The sequence below is a fragment of the Dipodomys merriami genome, unplaced genomic scaffold, assembly GCF_024711535.1.
Source record: "Dipodomys merriami isolate MVZ:Mamm:240054 unplaced genomic scaffold, mDipMer1.0.p SCAF_530, whole genome shotgun sequence".
Lineage (NCBI taxonomy): Eukaryota > Metazoa > Chordata > Mammalia > Rodentia > Heteromyidae > Dipodomys > Dipodomys merriami.
In genome coordinates this window covers 726,720-752,522 of record NW_027206103.1, presented here as the reverse complement: position 1 = coordinate 752,522, position 25,803 = coordinate 726,720, and the positions used below count along the sequence as shown (strand labels likewise).

Sequence of the window (25,803 nt, the reverse complement as noted above, 5' to 3'; positions counted from 1 at the left end):
TTGGCTCAAGGATAGTGCTCTACCACTTGAGCCATAACACTACTTCCTGCTTTTTCTGTTTATGTGGTACCAAGGAATCAAACCCAGGGTTTCATGCATGCAAGGCAAGCACTCTACCACTAAGCCACATTCTCAGCCCTATTAATTTCTTTTTACAGCCCATCTGCTGACAAGGCTAAGATTAGAGCAGCTCACAGGAGAATCATGATTTTGAATCACCCAGATAAAGGTTAGTAGACATATGCTGTGAATTCCTTTCAATTTACTTAAACTCATCATAAATGGTAGTAGATATAGATGTTTATGTGTCACATGGCTTGAAATCTTCCTCAGAAATAGTTTGGAGTTCAGGGACTCACGGAAGTAGATTTTTCTACTCTCAAGTACTCAGTTACTGGCTGTAATAGGTAAGTACCTAAACCAATCTGATGCTCCTACCATTTGATCAACAAAGAAAACATGAGTTTTGGGATTTTGGGTGGAATAACTGCTTGGGGCATCATGCATTTATGTATCTAATTTTACACAGAAAAGCATAAGATTTAAAGGATTTCCTCTACATCTCTGAATGTAATATGTCATAGATTATTCTAATTTTTTTTTTGTTTCATTCTGGAAGGCTCTGAGACTGAGGCATTTGTTTTTAACTGGCCAGGTTTTTAATGTAAATTTATCTTACAGAAAGACAATTATTATAACTTTAAATACACTACAGCTGCTTGATAGAGAAAGCCCATATGTTCATTACCGTTTCTGCTTTAAAATAGCAGATGGCAGAAAGTTGCACTGTATTTTAGAAGTCAAAGGAGGGAGGAAAGTAAAGGATTTCATAGATTTTTATTTACTGACTGAGTTTTGTAATTATTTTGAGAAAAATTAAAAACAAAATTTGGATTCCTATTCATCCTTACACCAAAATAAGGCATTAGTTTTCAGCTTTTGCAACTTAATTGCTTACTATAAAAATTCTTTTTACTGAACATCATCTCTGTTGGTTGGGTTTTGCACTTGCTGTTCTTTAGTATGAATAAACAAGAGAATAAACTTTGAAAAGAGGTTTTGCCTCAAATTTCTAAACAGCTTCAATAGTTACTGAAAGATCCACTCAACTAATTTACTTTTTATTGTGTGCTCTCAGGGTAATTGGTTGAGAAAGAAATGTTTTTAAGTGCCTCCTTGCAGCACTCTGTCTCTTAAACATTCTCTGGATTTCTTCAGGTCAAGTGAATGCCCTTGGCTCTGATTGATTGAAGTAGAATCAAGCACTCATGTCTTTCAGATGATTGACAAGTTGTTGATTTTTGTCTGCTGGCAGACAAAAGTTCTAAAACATATCTAAGAGAGTATCTAGTTTAGATACCTTTCATAAACAAGAAAATGGTATTTACAAGTTAGTAGTCTCTAAAGAGTGATTTGATTTAATCTGAGATACTAAATTGATGAGAGGTGGGATTGTAGATTCTAGCATGCTTGTACTTCCCATTTATGTGTAGGTAGCTGGGTAAACATTTTCTTAACCTCTCCAAATGTCAACTTTTATCATCTATAAAGTAAAAGGATTTCTAGGGTCATTTTTGTTTATGGGACTTAATAGAATCATCATTTTTGTTCAATTAATCTTACTCATGTGGAATTATTTAAGAATCTGTCCTATATAGATCACACTTTTAACCTTTTAAGGATATTGTCAACTTTTCAGATTATTGTCCCTTTAAGAATGTACTGTGGAGTGGGGCGCCGGTGGCTTAAGCCTGTAATCCTAGCTACTCAGGAGGCTGAGATCTAGGATCGAGGTTCAAAGCCAGCCCAGGCAGGAAAGTCTGTGAGACTCTTATCTCCAATAAACCACTAGAAAACCGGAAGTGGTGCTGTGGCTCAAGTGGTAGAGAACTCACCTTGAGCTGAAGAGCACAGGGACAGCGCCCAAGCCCAGAGTTCAAGCCCCACGACTGCCAAAAAAAAAAAAAAAAAAAAAAAAAAGAATGTACTGTGGACACAATCAGTTTTTCTTTGTTGTTGTTTTTAATGTACTGTGTGGTTTTCTTTTGTATGTTCTTCCCTCTATGGTATATCCCCTGTTATTATTGTATTTGTTTTTGGTACCTTGTATATACATTTGTCTAATTTGGGGAGGGAAGCTGAATAACAAAATGCTGAAACAAGAACACAGGATGACCCATTGCAACAGTGATACTCACAAGACACTATGTTAGAAATTAACTTTACAACTTGGTGGGGGATGGGGGGTGTAGGGGGATAGTAAGAGAAAAACAAAGGACTAGGTAACAATGCTCTACAATGCACTACCTTACTTATGTAACGAATCCCTCTATACAGCATCTTTACAATAAAATAATTTTTAAGAAAATGTACTGAAGACTGGGAAAAAATAAAGGAAGGGATGACATTGGCCAAAAAGAATTGTACTTATTACCTGACTAATGAAATGGTAATCCCTTTGTAGAAAACTTTAATAATAACAAAATTATATATTTTTTGAAAAGAATGTATTGAAGCTAGGCACCAAATGTCTCACACCTAGCTACTTAGGAGGTTGAGGTATGGTAATGGTAGTTTAAAACTGGCTGATACATAAAAGTCAGTGAGAATCTAATCTCTAAGTAACCAGCAAAAAGCTGGAAAGGAAGCTGTGCCAGCTTTCAGTGAAAGAAGCCAAGTAAGGGCACCAGGCTCTGTGACTAAGCCTCAGTATCAGCAGCATTAAAAAAATTGACACTGGACATTTTTTTCATTTTTTTATCATTCATCCAAGTTTAAAACATTTCAAGTTTCAGAGGATTTTTTAACTTCTTAAAACCCATCCAGTCAAGAATTCTTGCATAATAGAAGTATAGTGAGCTAAGGAATACTAGAGCCATTGTATGTGATACAGTTGGAATTATAATAGTTCAAATATCTAAAAAGTTTCTCGTGAGAAGAAAGCTTGTTTTATTTCAATGGGAAGAAGATAACAGATTTTAAGCCAAAATGCCTCATTGGCCTTACGAGGGGAAGACAAGATTGTTTGGGAAATCATAGGACTGGCGAACTTAATTTTGCCCCCTCCTCACCTTTTATAATTTCTTTACCACTTTTTCGGACTAGGTTACTACTGGGTATACAGGCAGTTTCAAATACTTCAGTCTTCTATCAGTGCCTGCAATTTATGAATATGTTTTCTTACCTCACTCCAAAGTAACTTTTCTGTTGGTTTTGCAACCAGCTGGTAGGATAAATTTGGAACTGTATGTGTGATCAACTATAATTTGTTACACATTTCATTATCAGGTTGTGCAAAGAAAGTGACACCAGAAAATTAAGTGTGAAATATGGCTGAAAATAAATTTTTTGTAACTAGTTGTAAATGAGCATTCAGATGTGTTTTGGTAAAAAGTGAATTTTGCCATTTTAATGTAGTAAAAGATTAATGCAGTAAATATCTCACATCCTTGATTTAATCATTATAGATTGCCACTTTTGTTAAGTTGCTGAAAAATATCCAGTGAACACCATATTGGAGAAGGAAAGGCTAAACTTGAAAAAATTGTGGAACTTTAGAATGTCTATGTAACTTGGTGCTTCTTAAAGTGAAGTAGACCTGTGTGCAACAAGTCAAAAACAAATAAAAGATACACAGGCAGAAAGTTTGAGGTGGGGCAGTACTGGCACTTGCACTTAGGTCTTTCGGGTTGTTAGGCAGATGTACTACCATTTGAGCCATGTCCCTAGACCTTTTTTGCCTTACCTGTTTTTTAAGATAGGATCTCATATTTTTGCCAAGACCAACCTAGACTGTGATTCTCTTACTAATGTCTCCCATATAACTGAGATGACAGGTGCATACTACTACTCACAGCTCATAGAATCCTATGTTACAATTTAATATTGCTGTGACATCCAAATATATGCTAATTTTGCATTATATGAATGCAGGAGGGTAAGGCTTAGTGATACATAATTGCATAATTAGCAATCATGACGGTATATATTTAATAACTAACAACACAAAACAAAAAGGGAAAGAAAAGGGAGTGGAGGGAGAGAAGAAAAAGGAAGAGAGGGAAGGAGGGAGGAAAAGCATGAGTGTGGATCCACTACAGATTGGGAATTTAAAACAAAATACTTCTTCACTATAATTTGAGATACACTAATATAATCAATGCTGCATGCTGAACCAGGGCCAGTAGAGCTAGGCCTTGAACTCAGGACCTAATGCTTGCTAGGGTAGACTGTTTACCACTTGAGCAGCTGGTTGTGAGTTTAGTTGTGGTGGTGTGTCCTGCAGTTTTGCCCAGGCCTGCATGGGCTACAGCATTGTATGGTGGTGGTTGATGTTGTTAAAAAAATGTTTTAAAAAAATGTATTGTGAAGGTGATGTTCAGAGGAGTCACAGTTACATAAGTAAGGTAATGCGTATATTTCTCGTTGGTGGTTGATGTTAAGTGTTTAAAAAAATGTATTGTGAAGGTGATGTACAGAGGAGTTACAGTTACATAAGTAAGGTAATGAGTATATTTCTTTTTGAACAGTGTTACCCCCCTCATTTTTTCCTACTTTGCCTCTCCCCAACAAAGTGTCTAGTGAGTATTACTGTTGGTTTGGCACCTTTTGTCCCACTGTTTCTGTAAGTCCCCTTCCTTTCCCCAAATCAGATAAACTTCAAAACAGCAACAACAGGGAGTAAAACAAAAGGGGTGGGTAGAGGGAGAAAGAAATAAATGCAAACAGTACAGTAAAAACAACAACAACAACAAAACACCCTCTTCTTTCCATTTCTTGGAATTCATTTCTATAAGAATCATTTTACATTGCCCAATTCATAAGGAGATGGAAATACTTGGAAAAAATTATATTAAGAGAAACATGATTCCCCTCATTTGTAATAACTAGAGTATGTCTAGGATATTCTTAGCGGAGCATCACAATGGTTGCTCAATAGTGATGTGGATATGACCATATAAAATGATGCTTATCAAAATGGACTCCAAGAAATGGAAGCAAGAGGTTTTTTTAAAAAATTATTATTGTATGAGTTTTGACCCTAGGCCTCAAGAAATATTGCAGTCTCAGCTATTACCCTGTTAGAACCTCAAGGCCAACGTTTAAAGAACACCAGGCTCTTGAAGAGTGAAAAATCAGAGAGAGAGAGAGACAGACAGACAGACAGACAGAGATACAGAGAGACCTTGCAAAGGAGAAAGCTAAGATCCTAGTGAAGCCATACAGTTTAAAATCACCACCCAGCTAATCCACAAATAGTGAGAATTCTCTTTTAACCATTGCTTTTTTTCATTATTTTTGGGTAGCTTCTTATGTAGAAAATAGACACAGAAAATATCCTACGATGCTGCAGTAATAAGTTATTCACCAAAAAATAAAGAATAAAGCAGAACAACTGGAGGGAGGGCAGTTGTGGTTTCACTTACCGCCATCTTAGACGTACTACATAGCGTGTTGAAAACCTGAGCAGAGTATGTTGTGCAGAACTGGGGAAAGAGTAGATCAAGGAGAAGAAACACCTAGTATATAGTTCCTGAAATGAGAACACTTTGCTTCTGGAATTATAAGGAGGTCAGCTGGAGCACAGCAAGGAAAGGGGAGAGTGGAAGAAAATATGACTGGAAAGGAAGTTTGAATCAAGTGGTTTGCAAGGCATACTAGGACCTCAGGACTTTATTTTTAAGCATTAAGGGAATGTTACTACTTGATTTATGATATTGGAAGGCTACTTTAGCAGCTATGGAGAAAATAGGGAGTCATGAGTAGAAGCAAAGATTTAGTAGAGAAAATTGTAGTAATCCAAGAGAGAATGATGCTCGTTTGGACTAGGGTTGTTTACAGTAGAGGAGGTAAGAAATAGTTTAATTCAGAACACACTTTGAAGGGGAAAGCCAAAGAAACTAGCAAATCATGGGCAAGAAAAGGTGAAGAAAGATAGCTCAGGTTTTTGGCTTAAGCACTGAGTAAAGAACAAGAAAACAGGTTACATTGAGGAATATGATCTGTGCAGTATCAGATATTCACATTGTAGCATGATATGTGCATGAAATCCCCTGTGCCTTGGTGAGGGCAGAATTGTTTTTGCTGAAAAATATTAAACAATGAATATTTGACTTTTATCAGAAAGATGGTTCTAGTTATAATTATTTTGTTATTATTTAATTTTTATCCCTGCGAGGCTGGCACAATATTGTTAAGCTGTTCCTCTAGACCAGTTTTTGTTTTTGTTTTCTTTTTTACTGGTTATATTTGGGATAATGCCTTTCTTCTAGCCCAGTGAACCACAGTCCTCCCAGATAACTACAGGCATGCGCCACAGCTACCCAACATAGTGGTAGTTCCCTTAATTCTGCTCTATCTATTGTATGTCTCAGAGCTATTAAAAGTTCCTGGGAGCACAGAACAAACCACTCTAGGTGAATGCTTGTTGTAGAGGCTTCTCATGGCATCCATACTCTATTTCTTCATTATGCTTCAGACAATGTATGTTATTCTCACATAAATATATTCTCTTGAATATTTAAAAATATGAGCCAAGAGAGATTAAAATGTGTGCACAGTTCTTTTGAAAGAAAAAAAGGGGAAAGGAAAAAAAAGGGAAGAAAAGGAAGAAAAAAAGAAAAATCTTTGAATCACTCTGGAGGAAAAAATATACCATTATTTATTTTAAAAGAGTTCTCAGTTTGTATATATACACATAAAGGGACACAAAATAAAATGGCTTTATTTTTATTTTGTTCAGTGGTGTTAGGTGGGCCTTGTACATGCTTACCAGGTGCCCTACTGCACTATACCACAAGCCTCTAGGTATTAAAATGCAATCATTAATTGTGATATTTATGAATTATTGTTGTATAGTAATGTCTTGCTGTGACATAGAAATATTGGTTTAAAATATATTGTATCCAGCAACTTCTTCATTTCTTTAAGGATTCTATGATTCTGTATTCAGATTCTTTTGTATCTACTTACTAAGACATGTTATTTATAAAGAACCATTTCTTTCTATTTCGTATTTCTTTTGTATTAGGTTGGGAGGAAACACTTATTACAATTGCTAGCACCTCTAATATAGTGATAAGTAGGTATCTTTCAACATTTTACTACTAGGGTGTTATTTACTGTATCTTCTTTAATCTGAAAAAATTCAAAGTTTTCTTTACTATGAATGTGTTTTGAATTTTCCATATTTATTGAAATAACATAAAATATCTGTTAATGATTCACATTGATTTATATTTAAATGTTAAAAACCCAATAAATCTCTTATTTCTAATATAAACTTTACTTGGTCATAAGAAGTCTGATTAGATGCATGAACATTTTATTCATTTTTTCATCTATATTAACAAGAGATAGAAGTTTGGTTTCCTTTCTTCCTATTTTTTTTCCTTATTCATCAATAAAATCTATCCAGGATTTTTATTTGTGGGGAGGTTTTTGGTTAAATATTCAATTTTGTAATAGATACAGTGCTTTTTAAGTTTCCATTTCTTGTATTGGTTTTCACAGATTGTACGTTTTCTGAGATTCGTCATTCACTTAGATTTTTTGGCAGTTTGACATGAAGTTAGTTTTTTAAGAAAGTAATTTTTGCTTTGTTGATTCTATTGAAAAATAATTTCTTTTGTGAAATCTTCCTTAATAAAGTAACTATTAAGAAGGATGTTGACCAACACTGAGTTTTCCCTAGTTGTGTCTGTTAGTGATTTCTAGCATAATTCTACAATGTGATCTGTAACACTGTTTAATATCTTTGTGATAGAAGGCTTGTATTTTTTTTCCTTAATCTTTGGTGGACTAAAAGCTTTTTTAAGTTGCATTACATATATATATATATATATATATGTAATATATATATATGTGTGTATATATACATACATATGTACATATGTATATATAAGCACCAATATATATTAGATTATGCAGGAAAATACCACTATCTCAAGTAGCTACAATATTTTCTAAACACTGAATTTCTTAATGTACCTGACTATAATCCATTGACCATCATATGCTAGCATTAGTCCATGGAACATACTTCAAGTAGCATTGCTTATTATGATTTTAATCACTGAAATTTGTTGAGACTTGATTTATAGTCCTACTAGTTGGTCAGTTTCAGTGAGTATTCTATATGAAGTTTAAGAGAAGGTATATTTAGCACTTGCAAGGTTTAATGTTTAATGTAGTGTCAATTACAATCGAGGCTGCTCATGTTATTTAATTTTTTGTTTTTCCTGTTTTTCTCTTAAATTGTTCAATAAATTACTGAGAAAAGCATATTAAATTCTCCCACTGTGTGGATGTGTATGGTTTTTTTTCCCTTTTGATTCTTTCATTGTTTTCTTCATAAGTTGTGAGGCTAAGTTATTAGGTATATTCAAATTTATATTTGCTTGTCTTACCAGTGGACTGACTGTGAACTACTGTGAAATACTTACTATTTGCACTTTCCCAAACTGTTTCTCATCTTATAATTTGTATAGCAATGCCATCATTTTTAAATTTGTGTATATTTTTCATTACTTAAAAACAGTCTTTAACCAACAGGTAGTTTAATTTTTTATAATGTGATCATTTACATAGAATAAAATACATCCATTTAAATGTAGAGTTAGATGAATTCTGATGCATCCTTGTGGCCACTAATGTAAGATATAACCATTTCCAACCATTCCCAAAAGGTTCTTCCCTGCAGATCCCTTTTCACAGTTTGGCAATCATTGCCTCTGCTTTGTATCACTACAGATTAAATGTGTCTTTTCTAGAGTTTCATGAAAGTGGAATTGTGTAATATATACTATTTGGTGTATAATTTCCATAGGAGAAAATGCAGTTCAGAATGTTGGGTTCACACATGTACTTCCCTTATCTCCAGGATCTCGGCTAGAAAATCTGAAAGACTAGGTAGCCAGTGTTATCATACTGCTCTTTGTATTTTATTCACCTCTCATGATTGATGTCAGTAGAAGGGTATGTCCTATAAATAATAACTCAAGGTAGCAAGAAACAGAATTCTGGCGCTGTAGGGTAGAAGCACAGTTGTACAAAAATACTTAGAACAAAGTTGAGTATTCAAAGTAAGTGGAATTCAGTGGACATCTCCAGAAAACAAAAAGGGGCTCAAAAAGACAAGAGCATATTGTTTCCAGTAAGTACAGGGTACTCATCCACTATTGTACTGTCAGGATTCATCTCCACAAACTAGCATTTTAAAGCAAGGATGCAGTTAGTAGATGGATGGAAGGCCTGAAGGAGTAAATTCTACACTCGATCTGCAAGAGTGGCAGTGCCAACAGTTACAGAACTGTGCAGTCAGGGAAGCTTCTGCCTTATAGACCAGCACTACAACTGTGTGAGAAGCACACATTCTGACACCATTGTGCTTCGCTTTTACATGCTAGCATCAATAATCAAAAAGAAAGTCTTCTCCTCACCTCAGCCTGCCAAGACTCACAAGAGTACTTCTAACTGATGGAAGCTAATTTGCATAAAAAATAAGTGAAGGGAATATAGGAATTCAATTTTTGTCTCAGAAACTTTTCCAAGTATTAGGAGATTGATTGGAAATTATGGCAGCCAATCCAAACTCTACCATGTACATAAATTGAAAATGTAGTACCCTTTTGACTTAAAGAGAATGAGTGGTAAAAAAATTCAGCAGTAATCTGAATAAATTTCTCCTTTTTTCCTCTAATAGTGCATCAATAAATATGTTTAATAAGATTCAATCTTCCATGCCTTTGATCTTTCACCAAATGGTAAATAAGAATAAGATAGCCTATGACTTAAATACCCAGAATGCATATTCATCGATTTAAGTTTATGTTTGAGTACAATTAGTATTTTATTATTTTGTTCAACACAGAAAATGCCTAACATCTTGATAACTCTAAAAATATGAACAGCATCCAGGATTAACATGACCTATTCCAAGGTCATTTTAAGAGGTAATCATGAAATTAACTTACTTTATAACCATGTGGGCTATGAGCTTTGTTGTAATTCTTATCTTGTATTCAAGGACACTGATACATACCTTAAGTGCTTATAATAATTCAGATCTTGAATGAAAATGTCAAATGTTTTCCTCAAGGGCAAAGAGCTAAATATAGCTTCCTCTATCAGTGCTCTTTCTTCTACAATCCCTGTTGGTTCTTCTGTTTTTCCTGCTTTCCTCTTCCTTCATCAGATGGGTTGTATGATATCAATAAAAGGTCTGAATAAGGTTGGGACAGTTTACAAAATTCTAGCTCTGTGTTTCTTTGGCCTGTTACTGAGCCCTTATGAGCTTTTCAGTAGCTATAGATGGTTTGTACTTAAAGAGAGAATATAAAATAAAAGCAAACACAAAGAGACTGGTGACCTGTAATATGATTGTTAGTGTAAGCATCAAACAATGACAATATTTAGGGCCAGAAGACAGAAGGATATGATGTTTAACTAGCTTTAATGTGACAGTTTGGGGCTAGTATTTTTGAATGTGGAGTAGATACTGGTTGTGATTTATAATGATCCTGCATTTGAAATTCCCCTCAATTTTCCTCTTACTGTTTGCAGTAGAAAGAATTCATTGCAAAGAACTCTTAAAAAGAACTGACTTAATTTTCCTTTAGAACACTAAATCCAAAATGACACTATAAATATTCTTATAAGGTCATTTCAGAGAATGGAGAATTTCCTCTGATATTTTTGCTATCCCTCTTTTACTAATATTCATTAATTCATCTATATCAGTGTAACATTATATTATTGTATAATTGCCTTTTTAAACACATATATTTCTTTTTGTGAAATTGCAAGACTTTTAAAAAAGCCTTTCAGAGACTCCTTGCATTGATTTACCTTCCTATTAAAGATTTGATTATACCTTGTTCTTAAAAAAAAGGTCATAGACTAAAAAAACCAAAAACTTGTTACTTTGTTTACTTTACTATCCACCTCATATCAGGAAGCTCTGTGGTCAAATGTCTGATTGGGCGCCCCAGAGGTGGTGATATATCAGACCTATAATCCCAGCATTTGGGAATAGAGACAGGAGGATTATGAGAGCCCAGCCTATGCTGGAGATCATGTCTTTAAAAAAGAACAGACAAAGTTGAATGTTGAGTGGTTTTCAGATTATTCTTGATCAAGTTTCTTACTGCTTTCCTAGATGGATTGTTTGGATTTCCCAGTTTGGAAATCTCTAATACTCAAAGAAATTTATGTGCTTTGGTTCCTAACAACTATATAGACTTATTTGTCAGAGGATAAATGTGTGGGAGAACCAGAATTATATATTTTTTTCCTATACCGAGTACTTAATAAGATGTTAGTAATGAAGGGCATTAACCCATGTATTTTTCTTTGTCCTCTTAGGTGGATCTCCATACTTAGCAACCAAAATAAATGAAGCCAAAGACTTGTTAGAAGCAACCTCCAAACATTGATTGATGTTCCAGGATTACACCAAAGGGGGAAATGTGGGACTTCTAAACCGTGGTGTTAATTTCCACTCACATATTGACTATAATCTTTTCCTCCATCTTTAAGATAAGTAGCAATAAAAGATTAATTGCCTTGCTTTTTAAATTTCAAAGAAGCATGTATGTTTTATAGCTGATATTTTTCCTTATTTTCTGTGTGATAGTAATACTTTGAAAGATTCCTTGATACTATTAGTCCTCAAATTGCCCACTATCTACACACACAGACTCACATACTCATTCTGACCATCATGAGTGCAACTAGGATTTGTGGGTGATGAGCAGACATTTTCTTGCTGCTTATATTTGTACCCTAATTATCCCTTGTTAAAGAATTTGAGGTTCTGCCTATTTAAGGTGCTTTAGATGATTTGAAAGCAAACAGTGGCTGCCACCTCATGGGAAAATATTTGAAATATAATTTACTAAGTGGTGATTTGTAAAGTAATGGTTAGGACTTGTTAAAGAATTCTGCTCTCCTTGAGACCCTATAGTTAAAGCATGAGAACTTAGAGAGCCACTAAAATGATTAAAGATTTACCAAATGAGCCCTAGGAGGAAAGACTGAAAAAAGCTAGGAGAAATCTGAGTAGTATATATTTAATGATAGTCTTCCTGTGATTTATATTTATTAAATTATTTATTCTGCAAATATTTATTGACCACATATGATGTGTAAAGCTCTATAGTGGGTCCTCAGAGAGTTACAAGTATGAACTACTCATGGATCCTGTCACCCTGAAGAATTTATAGAGAGAGAAAAAGGATAAATCATATAATAATGATTATTATTAGGGGAGGCTCAGATGATATGTACAAGTTCAAAAGAAGAAAAAAAAATTGTAAAGCTCAGCTCATTGGGTGGCTTCATGGGACAAATGACTTTTAAAATTAGTAAAAACCTAGCAAGCATAAAGTCCTGAGTTAAAACCCAGAAATGTACAAAAACGTACACCAAAAAATACTACCTTTCTATTATATGATCTTAGCCAGTTACTTAATTTGCAAGTCTGTAACCCTCATTTACAGAGAAAATAATCCTACCTAATAAGGTGTTATAAGGAATAAGAAAGTGAAAACCATTTAGTCATATAGTCAGATGTTCAGAAAATAAATTATTCTTTCACTGCCCTGTTTATTTTAAGCATACCTTGGATTAAAGTTTCTTGTACTCTTCAGTCTATAGTTTGGGTAAAACATGAAGGAGATATCTCAACCTTATTCTCCTCAGCGCCCACGGAGACTGGGGTAATCACAACATATGTCTGCAAGGTGGTGCAACTGGTTGTTGGCTGGAAGCTCAGTTTCTCTCTGCATAGGCTTCTCCACAGGGCTGCTGGAACAGCCTTAGTAGCCACTGAAATAGCTATCCAAGAAATAGGAAGTTTATGTAGGTCTAGAACCTATTAGGGCATTACTTTTGCATATATAATATAGCTGGCCTAAGAGTTACAGAGCCTGCCTGTTTAACAAAGGGAAATGATTGCCAAATCAAATCACTTAAGATACTAAATTTAAGAAAAAAAATTAGCCATGGTGGGCATAGGGTCCACATCTGCAATCCGTCATGGGAAGCTTAGGCTAGCCCGGTGATTTAGCAAGACCTTGTCTCAAATTTAACCTTCAGAAGGGCTGGGGATGTATCTCAGTGATAGAATGCTTGCTTAGCACATACAGTGCCCTGGGTTCAGTCTTCGTACTGCAAAAATAAGTCATGTATAATTTAGCTACAAGTACTTGAAGCATAAGTTCAGAAAGTTTCAGATGACAGGACTATTTTGGGCAGATATTAATTTAGTAATTCTGTAAATGGCAGTATCGTTATAAAATTGGAATCTGACCAAGTATCCACCCTTCTTATTATCTATAAAAAGCTTATTTGAATGGTTACCTGTCCTCGGGAAAGATTGCTTTTACATATTTGCCATCCTTGCATATTCTGCTTAATTAGCTCTGTTGAAACTGCAGTTTCTGTGTATTCTCACAATTTATTCTGAGGATACAGGAAAGGCCTTTTAAAAACAGTGACTTTACAGAGAAAATAAAAGAGCTGGGTGCCAGTGGCTCACACCTGTAATCCTAGCTACTCAGGAGGCTGAGATCTGAGGATAATCGTAGTTCAAAGACAGTTTGTGGAGGAAAGTCTGTGTGACTCTTATCTCCACTAAATTAAAAAAAAAAAAAATGCCAGAAGTAGAGGTATGGCTTAAGTAGAAGAGCACTACCCTTGAACAAAATAAGCTTAGGGTCAGTATCCAGGCCCTGAGTTCAAGCCCCAGGACTGGCCACACACAGAAAGAAAGGTTCTGTTACTTGGTTATCCAGCAGAGCCATTAGAAATGACAAACTCTATGTGCAGAAATATTTTGGTTGTCATGGGTAACCTTGAACATAGAAAAACTTTTAGTGACTTTAAACACATTTTGGAACTAGCTTAAGAGAATTAGATGACATTCGTGGGAGGAAATGAATCAGCTAGGCCTTTAATGTAAAAAATATGACGTTTCTCTGACTCAGCCAGCTTAGGATGAGCTACAGAGACAGCAGTTCCTAGGAAGTTAAATATCCAGGTCAGCTGCCTCATCTCACACAGTGAAAACCACATGTGTCCCCAGGCACTGTCCCTTTCCTGGCTGCTGCTCTGTAACATGAGCCTCTAGCTACAAGAGGACCAGAGGAGAGTAAGGAAACTCAGCCATATCCTCCTTCCTTCTAATGGAAAAGCAACTCAAAGAGCAAATCCTATTAACACAAGATCAGTATCATCTTCTTGTCAAAAACCATTTGTGAGTTATGAACCAAATTTTTATCTATAGTAGAATTTTATATACATTAGGAAATTAGAAATTTTGTTAGCATAATTTATGAGCTCAAAAAGTTGAGAAGGTTCTCTGGACCCAGTTTTGATAGATGGAATCTAAGTGATCTGGATCATTGCCTACCAGCAAAATTGCTAAGGCATGGTAGACAAAGAAAATGTTCCCTCTAATGATTTTTATGAGCTGAGTAGCTATTGTTCCCAACTGAGTGCTCCTTTCCTCTTTTCATTGTTGCTGAGCAAAAGAATTTATAAAAAGCTCTTAAACAAAAAAAAACCCTGCTCAGTTGAAATGCAAGTTCATTATGTAGTGTTCATTTCTCTTCCTGCCATAATAACCCTTCCTCTGGTCTACGCAAAAATGTCTGGCATCACCAGCTAATATCTTGAGTCTGAACAGATCATTTTATAGATATAGAAATATAGATATGCAATCTCTAATATTTACATGGAGTTTAATTTCAAATGGGCAGAATACAATCATTCAGGCTACGTGTTGGTCCTATATTTCAAATTAGTACCTCAATTTCTAAGGGGAAAATGCTTCCTGGAAAATTAAATCAACAGGTTGAAATACTAATTTATTAATATTAGGTAAGGGCTGGGAAGGTGGCTCAGTGGTAGAGAGCTTGCCTTGCATGCATGAGGCCCTGGGTTCCATTCCTCAGCACCACATAAGCAAAAAAGAAAAAAGCCGAAAGTGGCGCTGTGGCTCAAGTGGTAGAGTGCTAGCCTTGAGCTGAAGAGCTGAGGGACAGCGCCCAGGCCCAGAGTTCAGGCCCCACGACCGGACCCCCCCAAAAAAAATATTAGGTAAGTTATAATATTCTAAATGCCAAGAAACTACACAGTTAATTTTCATAAACTTGATACTTGAGTAATAACTCATTTTTGTTGAATAGCTGGACCAAACTTTCTATGTACATTATCTCCTAATTTTCATAGCTAACTAAATAGATGACTACACTATGAACCTTTTTGAATATACGTGCCTTTGTAAAAAAAAAAAAAGGGGGGGGGCACAGAGTTTAGGAACTTTTCTAAGATTGCAACTTTTGGAGTGGTATGAACAGGATCCACAGTGTTGCATTTGAATACAGGTCCTTACCTATCCGTTTTATTGCACTAATGCAGTGTATGGGAAGCAGCAAGTGAAAGGGGCTTAAAGGCTTCTGGCTCCTTCTCTGATGCTTCTGACCTTGGGTCATAAATGGAATATAACCTCATGGAAGGATCTAGTGTCTTGTACATCATAAGCAAAGGCTAATGTCTAATTCTGGCCTGAAAACATGTGACATTCCTCTGGGTATACATAGCCATAAAGTTTGGTAGTGTAGATAGCTGTGACTTGGCTAGAGGAAGCTCTGGTGAGAATTTAATTGAAATATTCATGGTGAATGCATTTAAGGAGAATATCTAGAGCAGGGTTCAGAAGAGAGCTCATAAGAGGGGAGCCACTGACTGAGAAAGAAATGAAGAAATAGTTCAATATGTTAACAGTGAAAACAAGAAGACAAGTGACACACCATATAGCCAATGAAAGAAACTATGGCTAAAGAGTACAACTGAGGGGCTGGGAATGTGGCTTAGTGATAAGAGTGCTTGCCTAGCATGCATGAAGCCCTGAGTTTGATTCCTCAGTACCACATAAACAGAAAATGCAGGAAGTGGTGCTGTGGCTCAAGTTGGTAGGATGTTAGCATTCGGCAAAAGAAACTCAGGGACGGTACCCAGGCCCTGAGTTCAAGCTCCAGGACTGGGGAAAAAAAAAGTACAACTGAAACAAGATATAAAGATATACTCTCAACAATCAAAAACAAGTAACTTTACAGGCATTATTGTTATTTATAGTACTGGGGTTTGAACTCAGGGCCTGGTGCTTACTAGACTGGAGCTGTACCACTTGGTCCACACTTCCAGCCTGTCTTTTTGCCTGTTATTTTGGCCATGAAATCTAGCAAACTTTTCTGCCTGGGCTAGCATCGAACCTGGATACTCCAGATCTTAGCCTCTTGAGAAGCTTGGATTAAAAGTGTGAGCTACCAGCCCCTGGCCTTTAGAAGAACTTGTTGAAATTGTGTCTACCTGGAGATTAACTGAGTAGTAGAGGCCCTGGCCTAGAATGCACAAGATGTGAGTTTGCAATCACCAACACCACACACAAAATAGATTAAAAATTGTTTTGCATTATTACTAATTGTAGACTAGATTATTTGTCCATGCCGTACTTTTATCACAAACTCAAAATTTGCACAATTCCATGATTGTCTAGTGGAATTGATGCAACTTTTTAGGTGGTAATCACAAAAAGGAGAATGTCCACCTGTCATCTTGGCTCCTAAAGAATTGCTGTTTACAGTGGGCTCACCGAGAATTGAACTTCAACGTAGCCTTGTTGGGAATATGGAAAAGAATGAAAGCCACAGGACTGCTCAGTCAGTCTTGGTAAGAACTGGATGAGTCTTCATAAGCAAAAATAGCTTGAAATATATGTATAGACTCACCAGTCCATCTTTAGCCAACCAAATGTTGTATGATAGCCCTTTCTCCAAAGCAGAGATGGAATGCTTCCATTTCACAAATGTATTTCCGTTTTGGAACCAGCAGATTCCAAGTCCTGTTTTTATATAACCTTATTCTTTGACTTTTTGAAAAGTTGGATTTGGTTCTATATGTAAAGCCATTGTATTACCAATTCAGCATTACTTGAACCATTTGCCATTACAGAAAAAGAAATACCTATTTGTATTTTAATAAAACTGGTATAAAAGCAAGGCTTTTTCTTTGTTGCTGTTTTTGTTTTCTTTTTTGTCTTGTTTGTTCATTTATCTGTCTTTGGGAGGGCACAGAAATGAAGGGACAAAGTGTGAACAAATGCAGCAGGGGTACTCACTGGATACTATGTTCTAAATGAACCATATGATTTGTTTGTGGGGATAGAAGGAAAAACATGGGAGAGCATGAGGGAAGTGGTGAAACTGTCCAAAAAGAAACATACTCTACCTGACATATGCAACTGTAATCCCTCTGTACATCACCTTTATAATAACAATAAAAATAAATAAAATTGGTACAGGAAGAAACAGAGTATGTTTCTAACTCCTTGGGAGTAAAATTCATACCAGAATTGTGAGCTCTGTGAAAATCACATACAGGTGCATTCCAGACCAGATTTTGGTATTATCATTTCTCCATTCCTGGACTGTTACTGCTTTTAGCCTGTTGTTCTGTGAGTATGGCTGATCAAGAGATGACTTTAGAATCCTTTACCTGGTGGTTTCTTTGCCTCTGGAGTAGAATGAGATCTAGTGACATGTGTTTCTGTGATGAGAAGGGAGATTTGCAAGGCATAGTCTACTGGTGCACTCCACTTGGATCTGAATTATGCATCAATCTTGGGCTCTTTGGTATTAGATATTTCATTTACCTTCTACTCTTTCATGTTGTACTTTCCTATATGTTCTATTCCTATTTGGGCTTTTTCCCTAATAAACAGGTATTCTGTTTTCCCTTTAAGCCAAGAAGTGAAAGTGTAGATACAATATAAATAAGTGAAATGAATTGCTGGTATGTTTGCTTTGATTTAAAAATTATAAACTGTAGGATACATAAAAATCTATGTAGTTTTCCCGGTACAGTTAAAATAAAATCTGACTTGCCAAAATTGAACTTATACTCAATTTTTCTCCTGTAGAATTCTTGAAGAATAGCTTGTGTGTTAGATAATTTCATCTCCATTGTGAGCTCTTTATTCAAGGACAATATGAGTCTTTTCTCTGTTTTACACCTCCTTGTATTTCATGAGATGCCTCATGCGTTATTTGTCCCTCAAGACAAGTTATTGACTGCTTTGTCCCTTGAGGCAACTGCAGGAAACAAAAATCACAAAAATGTGGCCTTTTTTTGGAAATGTGAATGTTTACATTTCATAGTAAAATAAGGAAGAGAGAAAACCTAGAAATCAGTCCAACAATTCCCTTCAAAGCGATTTTTGTACCTTTCTTGTAATGCGAATACCATAGAGAAGTATCTGGTTCCTTGGTTGGTTTCCTTATTTCTGGGCTCTTCTATGAATTGTCTTCTATGAATTGTTGGCCTAAAAGAATTTTACTCATGGGCCTTGGTAATAGGAGTGAGTGCACACAACTGTCACCCCAGAATATGTTATTGAGGATGGCTGTACAACTGAATCCCACACTGGAGCCTGCACTGAAGAGAAGGTGAGAAAGGCCAGCATAGTGTTCAACTTCCAAAAAGGGGGAGAATCCAGACAGAGGCATTGTCTGTTTCTCCCCTCTGCCCTTTCATCTCTCCTCAGGTCTCATGTATGAGTCCTTGTCTCATGTATGAGTCACACATGTATACATATCTTGGCTTTGTTTTGATTAGCTGAGACAGGTCTCATTATATAGTCCAAGCTGACCTCAAACTCAAAATCCTCCCACCACACTCTCTTGAGTGCTGGGATTTCATGCAGGCACTACCACACCTAATACCCTATGTTTGTGTGTGTGCACATGTGGATAAATGTCATACTAGGGTTTGAATTCAGGACCTGGACACTGACCCTGAAGCTCTTTTGCTCAGGGCTGATGTTAAGCCACATCTCCACTTCCTAGTGATAACATCTTAATGGTATATGCACTGAGTTGGCACAGAATATAATGTACTGCCCTACTTGCCCAGGAAGGGTCACATGTTGCTGTGGCTGCCAACCTGTTATCATCTATGTTCAAATCCACAGCAGAAGGAGAACTGGTGGCATCGGGCTAGTGTAGAATCAAGGGTCAATCTACCATAAAATGGGAACTTGAATTTGTTCTGTCAGAGGAGGAATGTATTTTTCAGAGCAGTCTTTTGAATTAATAACAAAACAGACTCACACAGTGAGTATGTACTATTGGACTCTGATGGGATTTATGTATAGGGCATTCATTTTCTGTACATATATAATTGTGAACATACTACCATGATATGAAACCATGCAATAATATATATGGTATGTGAGATGTTAAGAAATTTGTAAGAAATTTAATGGAAGGGAAAATCAGAAAAAACCTGAGAAGAGATAGAGCTAATGTAATTGTTCAGTTTCTTGCTCAGAATATATGTGTATACACTCAAGGAGGTGATTTTAATGTGTTACCATTTCCTTTTTGGACTAATTTTTTAATAGAGCATGAATGTCCAGATGGCAGATTCTCAGGCCTACTGTGACACTTAAAAATGCCCTCTGCTGGTTCCACTTTATCCCTTAGGTCTCTGAGTGAAGTCTCTAGTGTCTGCAGGGCAGGAGGTCACTTGTATGTAATAAGATCATGGAAGTCAGGGCTGACAGTATCCTGAGGAAAGGGTAGTCTGGCAGACAGATCTGTCCCCACCTTAAACATGGACATCTAGTTAGTCATGCATGATAATGGTTCGGTGCCTCATTCACCAGTGCTAGTGGGAACTGCTAAGAACAAATTGATCAACCAAAAAAGTTAAAAAGAATTTTAGCATTTGGGTTAGTGACAAGGGTTATGACTTTCTGAAGTAAATGGTGAAAGGTTTGGCAGTTGACTCTTGGCTTTAGGTTTTGTGTCTCCCAGTCCTAGCATCAACCATTTCTTGTTACAGAGGCAGCTGAGCCCAAGGCAGAGCTTTTGATCTTGCCTGTCTGAATGTTATAAATCCACAATAGCAGTGAAACCTTTCTCCTAAAAAGCCTGTATAGTTTGTCCTTGCCTATGTTTGACCTTTTATCCCATCTGTACCAGTGACACCTGCGTACATCCATCAGACACAGCTTTTGTCAGGGTAGTGGGACCGTTGTCCTGTGCCCTAGCCCTAGGTCTTGCATACGCTTTTGTGCTGGGCTCACACTTCCTGTTTATTCCCAGTGAGAGAGCCAGACCAATGAGAGGGGAGAGGGATGATGAGGGGGTTATGCATGGCCGGGTCCCAGTTCCTCAATGACTGCTGTTGTTCCATGATGCTGTCTCCTTCTGTTTTCTTTCTCACTGTGTGACCTAGGTCATCCTTGAACTCAGAATCTCCCTGCCCTTCCTTCCTTAGGGGCACATCACCACTACACCCAGCTTACCCATTTTCTTTCAGACTTCAATACGTAATTCAAACAGTTCTGATTTTCCCATTTCACCTTCCAAGCTCAAATATTCACTCCACTTTGCAGGGGGCTGTGAGATCTTCTATTTGTTTAAATCCACCCTGGGAAAGATACTGTATCACATTGGCTTTCTATTTGGAGCTGTGTATAAGAGTTCATCAAGGAGAAGCACGTACTCCAAGGTTGTGAGATGCTTTGTGTCGGCTCCATGCTTCAAACCTTCCATGCTGATGGCTTAGCAACCCAGCGGCTGACGGCCTTGAAGCCAATTAGTACTTTTTTTTTCTTCTGAGCCAGGTGCAAAGCTAACAGGTAACATCTGCAAGTGACTTGGGTCGCTCTAGTGGGATCTGCACACGTGTTTGATATGAAGATGTTTTTCACTTGACATAGTCATGTTTGGTTTTGTTCAGCCCCCACTCCATTTGGTAAACATACCCATCTGATCCACTTCCAGAGGAGAGATGTATGCTCGGGTTATAATGCTAATATTTATGCAGATGCCTCTTAGAAAACTATCTACCCATCCAAAGTGCTTTGTTAAGGGAGAGGCACAACTGATCTCTGTTATTGTGTAGGCATTTTCTAACAATGTTCTGACCTAAATTACCCAACAAAGATTGGTTATAGGACTTGGTTTATTTATTAAGGAACAAAGAGGGCTGGGAATGTGGCTTAGTGGTGCCTGCCTAGCATGCATGAAGCCCTGGGTTTGATTCCTCAGAATCACATAAACAGAAAAAGCTGGAAGTGGTGCTGTGGCTCAAGTGGTAGAATGCTACCCCTGATCAAAAAAACAAAAACAAAAAAACTCAGAGACAGTGACTAGCAAAAAATAAGGAAGAAAGGAACAAAGGGTTTTTTTTCCTCCAACATCCCTGAATGCCTGTAACTTTGAGAACTGAAAGCTCCAGGTTCTAGTCTCCTGAATCTGCAGGGTAGCTGGTACACTGTGTGATTTGGGGTAGGACACAGCCTTCTCTGAGCCTTGGCTTAGATGCTCACATTAGATCCTCTGTGTCAGGAGCACATGTTTCTAGGTCAAACAGTCCTTGGTTTAAACCTCTGATTCACTCTTACTAGGGAGACCTTGTAGATGTTTTGGAAACTGTCTTTGGCAATCCTGGCCCATGTACATGTCCTCCAGAGGAGTGTTTGGGGAATGTAAGCAGAAGCGCTTGCTTCCTGCCTGTACACCATAGCTTTTCCCAAGTGTTCCTTTTTCCCACTGTTTTTTATTTCATCTACTATATACTATTATAGCAAGTGAATTTTTAAGAGACTAGATAACAAATTATCATTGATTCTAGCATGCCTAGTTCAATCATTTTCCTTTCTTCTGGGACCCCTTTCAGCTTATCTTCATATAAAAACCTCAGGAATTCTCTTAAGAAATGCCTGGGACAATTATGCAGATCTCTATATATGAAATCAGATGATACAGTGTGTTATAGTGACCTTGAAATAAAAATGTCTTTACTAACTAATCACCAATATTGACAGCTGAGAATACATTCAAGAGCGTTTAAAGAAAAAAAAAAAGGTTTATGGTGAGGATCAGAGTTTGAAGCCAGTTCAGACAAAAAATTGTCAAGACTCTCCAACAGCTGGGAAAAGTGATTTGCACTTGTCATCCTTGTTGTGTGGGAGATTGAGAGTGGGACTGCAGTTCTAGACCAGCTGGGGCAAAAAGTTAACCCCATCTCAGAAGAAAAGGCTGGGCTGATAGGATGCACGTGTCATCTTATCTATAAGGGATACATAGGTAGGAAGATTATGGTCCAGTCCAGCTCGGGAATAAACCAAGACCCTCTCTCAAAAATAAACAGGGCAGAGGTGCTGTTCTTACTTAACAAATGTAAGGCCTTAAGTTCAAACTGCCCAATCCAAGTCCTTTGGTTGGGTTTATAACAGCAAGGTAAAATGATATTCTCAACTGCAGACTGAGTGCTTGATGTTGATAGCATTCTATGTCATTTTTTGGTGCCATTCTATGTCATTTTTTTGTGCCAGTCCTGGGGCTTGAACTCAGGACCTAGGGGCTGTCCCTTAGTTTTTCATTCAAGGCTAGCACTCTACCACTTATTTGAGCCTTACTTCCTCTTTCAGCTGTTGGGTGGTTAGATGGAGATAAAATCTCATAGACTTTACTGCTAGGCTGGTTTTAAACCTTGATCTTAGATCTCAGCTTCCTAACTAGCTAAGATTACAGGTGTGTGCCACTAAGGTAAAGCTACTTTATCTCTTTAATTCTAACAACCCAGGTAGCTTTAATTTTAGATACATGTAAGTTTGAGATTTGAGGGCTAGGAATGTGGCTTAGTGGTAGAGTGTTTGCTTTGCATGCATTAAGCTCTGGATTTGATTCCTCAGTACCACATAAACAGAAAAAGCTGGAAATGGCACTGTGCCTTCCAAATGGTAGAGTGCTGGCCTTAAGCAAAAGAAGCTCAGGGACAATGCCCAGGTCCTGAGTTCAAGCCCTAGGACTGGCACAAATAAAGAAAGAAACAGAAAAGGAAAAAGGTTGAGATTCAAGAGCTTAAATACCTTGACAGAAATACATATTCAGGAGCCAGGAGGTAGGGACTGTCTCCAGGTTGTTTAAATACAAAATCTGTCTTTGCTGTTTTCTGGGGAGAATTTCCAGGTGAGTACCAAACTTTAAGATGTTTTGTCCTTGTCCTCAGAGCCTCACACATTAGGCAAACACTTTACCATGTGAACTGTGCTCTTGGCCCTTTTGTTTTTCTTTAGCATTTTAGATAGAGTCTCCCTAACTGCCTGTGTGTGCACCTCCAAGTAGCAGGAATTACCAGTGTGAACCACCACCCCCTACCCTTAAGCATTTTACCATAAGTTCTTGAAACTTCACTCCCAGTTTAAATTAGGTGCTCAATCATTTATGAAGCATACTCAAGGTAGTCATTCACTCCAACATAATCACAGTCCAAGGCCCTCCTTACTTCTCAGAGCATTTGTCACCTGTCATGCTGCTTTCAAGACACCAGAGGCGGCATCTTATGAAACAAGACAGGAGGCTCTTCCGTAACAAATGGATGTGTGAAGCCTGAGCTAGAACTGGGAAAGACTTGGTAGATCTTCACAGCCTGATGGACTGGCTCAGCACAGACAGCATTTGAAAACATCAGATAAGGATGAGAAGTGTTGAAAATGCTTCCAGGAGCTGGAAACGTGGCCTAATGGTAGAGTGTTTGCCTGGCATTCATGAAGCCCTGGGTTTGATTCCTCAGTATCGCATAAACAGAAAAAGCTGTAAGTGGTGCTGTGGCTCTCAAGTGATAGAGTGCTAGCCTTGAGCAAAAGAATCTCAGGGACAGTGTCCAAGCCCTGAGTTCAAGGTCCAGGACTGGCAAAAAAAAAAAAGCCTTGGGATTTTGGGGTGTCATGTAAAAATAAGGATACTGATTTGAAAGTAATTTGGCAACGTAAATTACCTCTGCAGAAAAGCATGCTGTGGACAGGAAGCCAAGTAAGCAAGCACATTGTGAGGGTGGGCCACTCAGGTTGTTTTGTTTTTTTTTCCCTCACTACTGTCCTTTGTTCTGATTGGTCAGAACACAATCATGTATGCATGGGTGGGTTGAAAGTTTACCCCAGGAATTAACTAAAATCAGGACACCTGTTCAGAGGAGGAACTCAGAAAAAGAATTCCTACTCAGCTGTACTTCCACTTGTACCTCCAGTTCCTAGAAAAACAATTTTGAAGTAAGATATGGCTTAACTAAAATAGCTTCCTGACCTAAGTGCCTGTTTCTCTGTGGGAACAGAATACTTTTGAAAATATTAACACCATAAGTTCCTTCTAAGAAAGCTAAATAGCACAAATGGCTTTACCACATCCTCTTCACGTCTAGATGCCTGCTATTTAGTCATGTTAATTCCTTTCCTATTCATTTAATCAATGAAACCTTTAGGGCAAAAAAGGCATGCAAGACGAGAATCCCAAATTAATTGTAAGTTGGAAGAAAAGCCCTAAAAAGGAATAAAAGATTTCAGTCCTTTTCATTTCCCTTCCCCTGGTTAAATTCAACTGATGACACCATAGGAGGTAAGGTGTTCCTCTGACATTTTCAGTACATAGTTTTACAGCTAGCATAAGAAATAGGTAGAAGCCGGGCGCTGGTGGCTCACGCCTGTAATCCTAGCTACTCAGGAGGCTGAGATCTGAGGATCGCGGTTCAAAGCCAGCCCGGGCAGGAGAAACCGTGAGACTCCTATCTCCAATAAACCACCAGAAAACTGGAAGTGGCGCTGTAGCTCAAGTGGTAGAGCGCTCGCCTTGAGCTGAAGAGCTGAAGGACAGCGCCCAGGCCCAGAGTTCAAGCCCCACGACCGACAAAAAAAAAAAAAAAAAGAAAAAAAAAAAAGAAATAGGTAGAAGCCTTTCTGTTTCTAGAATTGCTGCAATTTGAGACAAGGATCAAAAGGAGTTCTAACCCTGGTTTTAATTCTATTTCATTGGCTAAGTGGTTAAGGGAGGATGGATGGCCGTTCTTGGGATGCTGCGGTCTAAGCAAGAAGGAGGCCTGTGGCCAGTCAGTGGTGGGCACAGGTATGGTGAGTTGCTACGTACCTCTCATCCCTAGTAGGCTATCTAAAAGAAGCCAGGGCTTCTCAACTTACAGTTAAATTCTGGCTTTGCTATTTACCAGATTTATCATCTTGAAATTTAAAGCAATATGGTCACAGGAGGGTTATGAGAAAGATCTTCAGGACCTCATTTGTATCATCTGCTCTGACCAGGGAGAAACTTTCCCAACCCTTGCTCCCCTCTGCGCATGAACATAATGATCTAAACAGTGAGAGCTCACTGCTGATTTGTTTGTAGGCTCCAAGTGCTACTACAGAATCATCTGTCCTTCAGAAATTCTTCCTTTCTCCCAGCCTTCTATAAATTTCTACAGAGTTGCTCACCTAGACCCATTAAATTTATTCCTGCAAGTGCTGTTGGCCCACCAGGTCTACAGGGCCCTGACACAGTACTACCCAGGACAGAAAGGTCCATGTCAGTCCTACTATGGGTCCCACAGGTGCAGTGGAGACAGTGGGAACCACTGATGCTCTTGTTAAGTCCACCTGGGAGAACAGCCCCTCCCCACCTTTATCTTCACCTGCCTGAAACCAGTAATCACCTGACTGTCAATCACCTGACTATGAGTCAGCAAAGGATCAGGCTCTGAGGTCACTTCCTCATTCGCTGAGGTCATTTCCTGAACTGCCCTGTTCATGCCTCCTTCTGACAGTGAGAAGCTCCCATGCTCTGAGGTCCCATTCACATCCACTCTGATCCTACCTCCTGCCTTTCCCTATATAATCCCGCTCAGCATGAGTCCCTTCTCTTTCTCTTCTTCCTTCCCCTCTGTCTCCACATGCCTCCATCT

At 37.8% G+C, this 25,803-nt stretch overlaps 1 long non-coding RNA gene across 1 annotated transcript; it reads left to right on the top strand.

Annotated features, from left to right (window-relative positions):
- The first annotated feature begins 106 nt into the window (after positions 1-106).
- LOC138811495 (uncharacterized) lies at positions 107-11,587 on the top strand. The gene is made up of 2 exons (XR_011367421.1): positions 107-229; positions 11,365-11,587. It is a non-coding gene; the product is annotated as an uncharacterized lncRNA (long non-coding RNA).
- The last annotated feature ends 14,216 nt before the right edge of the window (positions 11,588-25,803 follow it).